The following is a 5,635-nucleotide window of genomic DNA, read 5'->3' as shown; positions in this document are numbered from 1 at the left end:
CTAGTGCCTGCAAAGAGTGGGGGCTCCATGAATGGTCCTCATTATGATTGCAAGCCTCTGGTCCACTCTGGCTCTTTCTCTCCTGGCTGCCCACTCAGCTTGGCCCAATCTGGTTGATCACAGTCATCACAGTTCCCTGCAAAAAGATTCTGTGCTGCATTCTCAAGGACTAGATGAGGTCACAAAGGGCTGCCCTGTATGGTTGTGTAGGTTGCTTACTGCTCAAGGGCACTCAGCTGAGGAAATAGCTTTGCCTTTCCCCTCAAAGCTGAGAGCTTTAAAGAGGGGCTGCCTCTGCCCAGAAAAGGAATCTTTCTTTTATTTGCATAAAAACAACATATGGGCTGGAAGGCACCTGAATCACCCATGGTGGGATTAAACCAGCTTGGAAATGTAGACTCGGATGGGTCTCAGACAGCACCCAACATTCTTACTGGACAGAAGAAGAAGCTGACCACTATTTATTCATTCATCCAAATTTTACTGTACACTAAGTGGCAAGTACCACCTCTTCTCTCAAGAGGGCAAGGACACCATGACAGATTATTACATGCTTTTCAAACCCATTTGGATATTGATTCTGGACATCAAGAGTTTACATAGAAAGCTCTGGCTGATGCAGTGGCTCACACCTGTAATCTCAACACATTGGGAGGCCGAGGCAGGAAGCTTGCTTGAGCCCAGGAATTTGAGACCAGCCTGGGCAACAGAGCAAGACCCTGTCTCTACAAAAAAATTAAAAATTCACTGGGTGTGATGACGCGTGCCTGTAGTCCTAGGTATTCAGGAGGCTGAGGCGGGAGGATCGCTTGAGCCCAGCAGGTCGAGGCTGCAGTGAGCCATGATCATGACACTGCACTCCAGTGTGAGCTACAGAGCAAGACCCTGTCTCCAAAAAGAAAAAGAAAAAAAAGAGCTTACATAGCAAGTTCAGAGAGTAAAAGATGATGCATTATCCAAATCTATTGGAACCCCAAGTTTCAGATCTGAGTACCAAGAGTTCAGACAGTGAGGGTTTAATCCAAAAGCAAGAGATTTCTGTAAGGCAGCTCCATGCAGCACAGAAGAGAGAGCAACCAAGATTTCCCAGAGGCAGGAATACTTGATGGAAGGAAAACTAGGAGTCTGCTGGCAATCCAGAGATGAGCGGCCCCTCAGGCACAGGCTCTGGCATGTGCAAAGATCTGGGGTACAGAGAGCCTTGCAAGCTCAGGGAACTACAAGTCAGTCTCTTTGGCTGGAGCATAAAGGAGAGGAGGAAGAATGCTTGGCAATGAGGGTCAGAGAGGTTAAGCAGCCCATTCAAGGGTCACACAGCAAACTTCTGTTTAGCTGGGATTAGAACCCAGGCTCCTGACTGAGTTGGGGCTTGCTCGGATCATCGGGCTCAGTGGGTGGGCAGAGAGGCAGCAGGAGGCAGAAATGGTCAGATCCAGGGAAGGGGGCAGGGTGTGGCTGGTTCAGCTGTGCTCCTGTTGACCTTTGGCCTGGGGGGACACCTCTCCTCCCCTGTCATTGTCAGTCTGCCTTCGGGGATGTTGGGCAGGGCCCTGAATGTTGGATGAGGTACCAGCCTGTTCTGGCTATCTGCCCTCTGTACTGACTGGCACCTGACCCAGTGCCCCAATGCAGCTGAGTTTATGCAGCTGATGACCCATTGACCTCTGCTGAAGTTCAAGGCTGGCACAGGTGCCCGGGCCTGCCAAGGCAAGAGACTCAGTTAGGGATAGTGTAGTCTGGGATGGTGCATTCAGCAGGAAGGAGCGCTGTGCTCGGGTCGAGTTCTGGGTTCTGGGTCTAGCCTGTCATGAGCATGTGTTGAACTCGGTCAAGCCACAAACCATCTCTTTGTCTACAAAACAGGAAGGCTGGGCCACATGACCTCTATGGTATTGCCTACTTCAGTCTTTTGGTCAGTGGTTCTCAAACTTTGGCGTGCATCAGAATCACCAGGAGGGCTGGTTAAAACCGGGTGGCCTGGCCTCACTCCCAAAGCTTCAGGTTCACGGGCCTAGGGTGAGGCCTGAGATTCTGCGTTTTCAGCAAGTCCCAGATGATGCTGATGCTACTGGTCTAGGGACCACACTTGGAGAATTACTGCTCTAGCAACCCTGGGTGCACATTAGAATTACTTAGGGGAGCTTTAAACCATGTGGTGATGAAACCCAACCCCAGAGCAATTAAATCAGCATCTCTGAGTGGGGAGCCTGGGCTCTGATATCTTTTAAAAGCTCCTCTAGGTGATTCTAATGTGCCGCCAGCGTCAGGAACTGCTGTTCTAGAAAAGCAGCCTGACGTGTGCCTTTTTTCCTGTTGGAATAATTTCTCTTGGACCCCAGCTCAGCCTCTCATTAGCTGCCTGGTTGTGAATAGTCCCTGAACCTCAGTTTCCCCTTCTGTAGGTGGGGCTGTTAGGAGGACTAAATGAAACTCTGCCTCACTGTGTCTGTCCGCCTTTCCCTGTGTCCAAGGAGAGCTCGTACGTTTCTTCTGCTCTGAGACTGTTTGGCTGAACACAATTCAATAAGCATTTATTAAAAACTTACAATGTGTGAGATGCTGCTCTTAATGATGTGGGAATACAAGGATGAATCAGGCTCGGTCCCCACTCAAAAGTGCTCACATGCTAATGGGGGTGACGAGGCGTGTGTCCAAAATATGAGGAAGGATGTAACACCGGCTATTGAGGAAGTAATCATGGTGAAGGCCACTATGTGTGAAGCACTTCACAGTTTATTTTAATCCTCCCAACAACTCCATGAGGCAGCTACTATTGTAACACCAACTTTTTTTTTTTTTTTGAGACGGAGTCTCGCTCTGTTGCCCAGGCTGGAGTGCAGTGGCACGATCTCCACTCACTGCAAGCTCCGACCCCTGGGTTCACGCCATTCTCCTGCCTCAGCCTCCCATGTAGCTGGGACTACAGGCGCCCGCCACTGCGCCTGGCTAATATTTTGTATTTTTAGTAGAGACGGGGTTTCACTGTGTTAGCCAGGATGGTCTCGATCTCCTGACCTCGTGATCCGCCCTTCTCGGCCTCCCAAAGTGCTGGGATTACAGTCGTGAGCCACTGCGTCTGGCTGTAAGACCTACTTTTACAGGCCAAGAAACTGAGGCTTAAAGAGAGGACCAGTTACCCACAGCACGAGAGCCAGGCTTTGGTGCTGTGGGAACCCAGAGGAGGAGATTCACACCGTTAGAAAGGCTGGGAGTAACTTTTGTGGGGAGAGGTGTGGACACAGTGCTTTGAAGAATGTGTAGGAGTCTGATGTGTAAATATAGAGAAAAGGGTATCCCTGATAAGAAACCAGCATACACAAGCCCAGAGGAGGGAAAGCCTGGCTTCTTTAGAGACCTGGAAGTGATCTGATTTTGCTGGAATGTAGGTTGGGTGCAGGGCATGGTGGGAATCACGTCCTGGTTGGAGGCCTTGTATGCTAGGATAAGGAATTTAGATTTTTAGGTTTTATGTCTTTTTTTTTTTTTTTTTTTTGGAGACAGAGTCTTGCCCTGTCGCCCAGGCTGGAGCACAGTGACACAATCTCGGCTCACTGCAACCTCTACCTCCTGGGTACAATCAATTCTCATGTCCCAGCCTCCCGAGTAGCTGGAATTACCGGCGCACGCCACCATACCTGGGTAATTTTTATATTTTTAGTATAAAATTATTATATTTTATATTTTTAGTAATAGGGTTTTGCCAACATAGGCCAGGCTTGTCTCAAACTATTGGCCTCAAGTGATTCTCCCTTATTGGCCTCCCAAAGTGCTGGGATTATAGGCGTGAGCCACCATACCTGGCCCAAGATTTTATATCTTAAGCAATGGGGAGCCCTTGAAAATTCTTGAACAGGAAGTGGCAGTTTTAGAACAGGGTTAAAATGGTCTCAGGTTATATGGGAGAGAGAGGGTGACAGGGAGCCCAGGGAACGGAGGGAGAGCTATGGCAAAGGATCTGATGCGGGATGGTGAGGCAAGTGGGCTGTGGGGAGCAGGGAAGGGGAAAATAGGCACATGTGGGAAGTGCGCTGTTGCCACGCAAAGCTTCCTTGGGCATCAGTTGATCCCTTATGTGTACTTGCTTATTGACTGAGCCATACCATACTGGGAGGGGGGGAGGGCAGGAGCAGAACACAGAGGCTGGGGCAAGTGGACCTCCCAGGCTTCTCACTCCACATGCAGCTCCCCTCGCGACAGTGATATGGTCAGTGGGGTATGACCCATTCTGTTTTACAACTCTGCAGAATCTGGGAGCAATGGGTTCCTGGGCTGCCTGCCACATTTCCGTGATGGGGCTGGCAGAGCTGGCCCAGCGACCTGAGTCCTCCTGACCCCAGCCTTCCAGATGAAGCGTGCCACCCTGCTCACCTCCCACTGCCAAGTTCACTGCCAGCTCAAGGCTCACAGTCTCTGTGTGTCATGCCCAGCACAAACCCTCCTGGACTGAAGCCAGTTCCCAGAGGCAAACTCTGGATGTGGAAAATGCACCGGGCTGCGATCCTGCCACTTGCCACCAGGTAACCTTGGGCACATCCCCTTAGCCCCTCTGTGGCCTAAATTGGGGCATTAAACACAATCAGGTAGTATAGGTACTGCACCCTCCACCTCCACCTGCCCCATCCTCTCTGGTTAACTTTCCTGGAGAATCTCAAGATGTCACAGAGACAAGCAAAGCAAGTCACTTTCCATATTCAAAGTCCCAGGCCATTTTAGTACTTCTGTCATTCTGTGGACCCATCAATATTATACCCATTTTGGAGATGGCACAACCAGGGGTCAGAGACTTTTCATGACTGGCCCAAGGTCAGACATCTAGGTAGTTACTGAGACAGGACTTGAATGCCAATCTTTCAGCCAATGGAGCTGGCCCCTCAGGTGCCCTCCCAGACCCCTGCTGCCTTTCATGAGATAGGGAGGCCAGGTGTGGGTTGGGGGTGAGGCTGGCAGACATCCCTGAGGTCCAGGGGTCTGGAACTGAGGGACACAGACACAGCATCGCATTCCTTTGCTGTATCACACAATGAGAACATTCTCTTTTAAGCCTCCTGATACGTGGAGAAAGTCTCTGTTAGGTGCTAATGGGTATTTAACACCTCTCCAAGTCTTGCCAATCTCCCTTTTTCACTGAGGGCACATCTCAAGCCTTGGCAGACCACAGTTTCCAGCTAGAATTTAATAACCTTGCTTTGTTTTCACTGTGCTTATTTTAACTCTTACTTTCTATTTATGGCAAGTGATACTGGTTTCCCATTTAAGGCAGTGATATAATGATTCTCTAAAAAAATGTGTTTAAGGGGTGGGGAAAGTGGATCTGATATTTTAAAAAATATATTAAGTAATAAGTGGTGTGGAGATATGGCCCAGTGAGAAGGTCCGATGTCTGGCCTAGGTCAAGCCCCTCATTTAAAGGTGGGAAGGGAGAATGCAGACAGGAGAGGCAATGCTCAAGGCACCTGGTGTGTCCCCGGGCCGTGCTCTCTGCGACTCGCATGCCTCGAAGACCTCTGGCCACTAAGCCAAGGTGACTCCCCGCCCCCCTGGGCGACACGTGCATGGCCCATGTGCCAGTCCGCAGGGTCCCGTGGGCACTGTGACCTCGGGAGGGAGGCGGCGGCTGGGACAGACAGGTTGGACA

This window comes from Mandrillus leucophaeus, unplaced genomic scaffold, assembly GCF_000951045.1.
Source record: "Mandrillus leucophaeus isolate KB7577 unplaced genomic scaffold, Mleu.le_1.0 Scaffold2, whole genome shotgun sequence".
Classification (NCBI taxonomy): Eukaryota; Metazoa; Chordata; class Mammalia; order Primates; family Cercopithecidae; genus Mandrillus; species Mandrillus leucophaeus.
Note: the sequence above shows the minus strand (reverse complement) of the source record.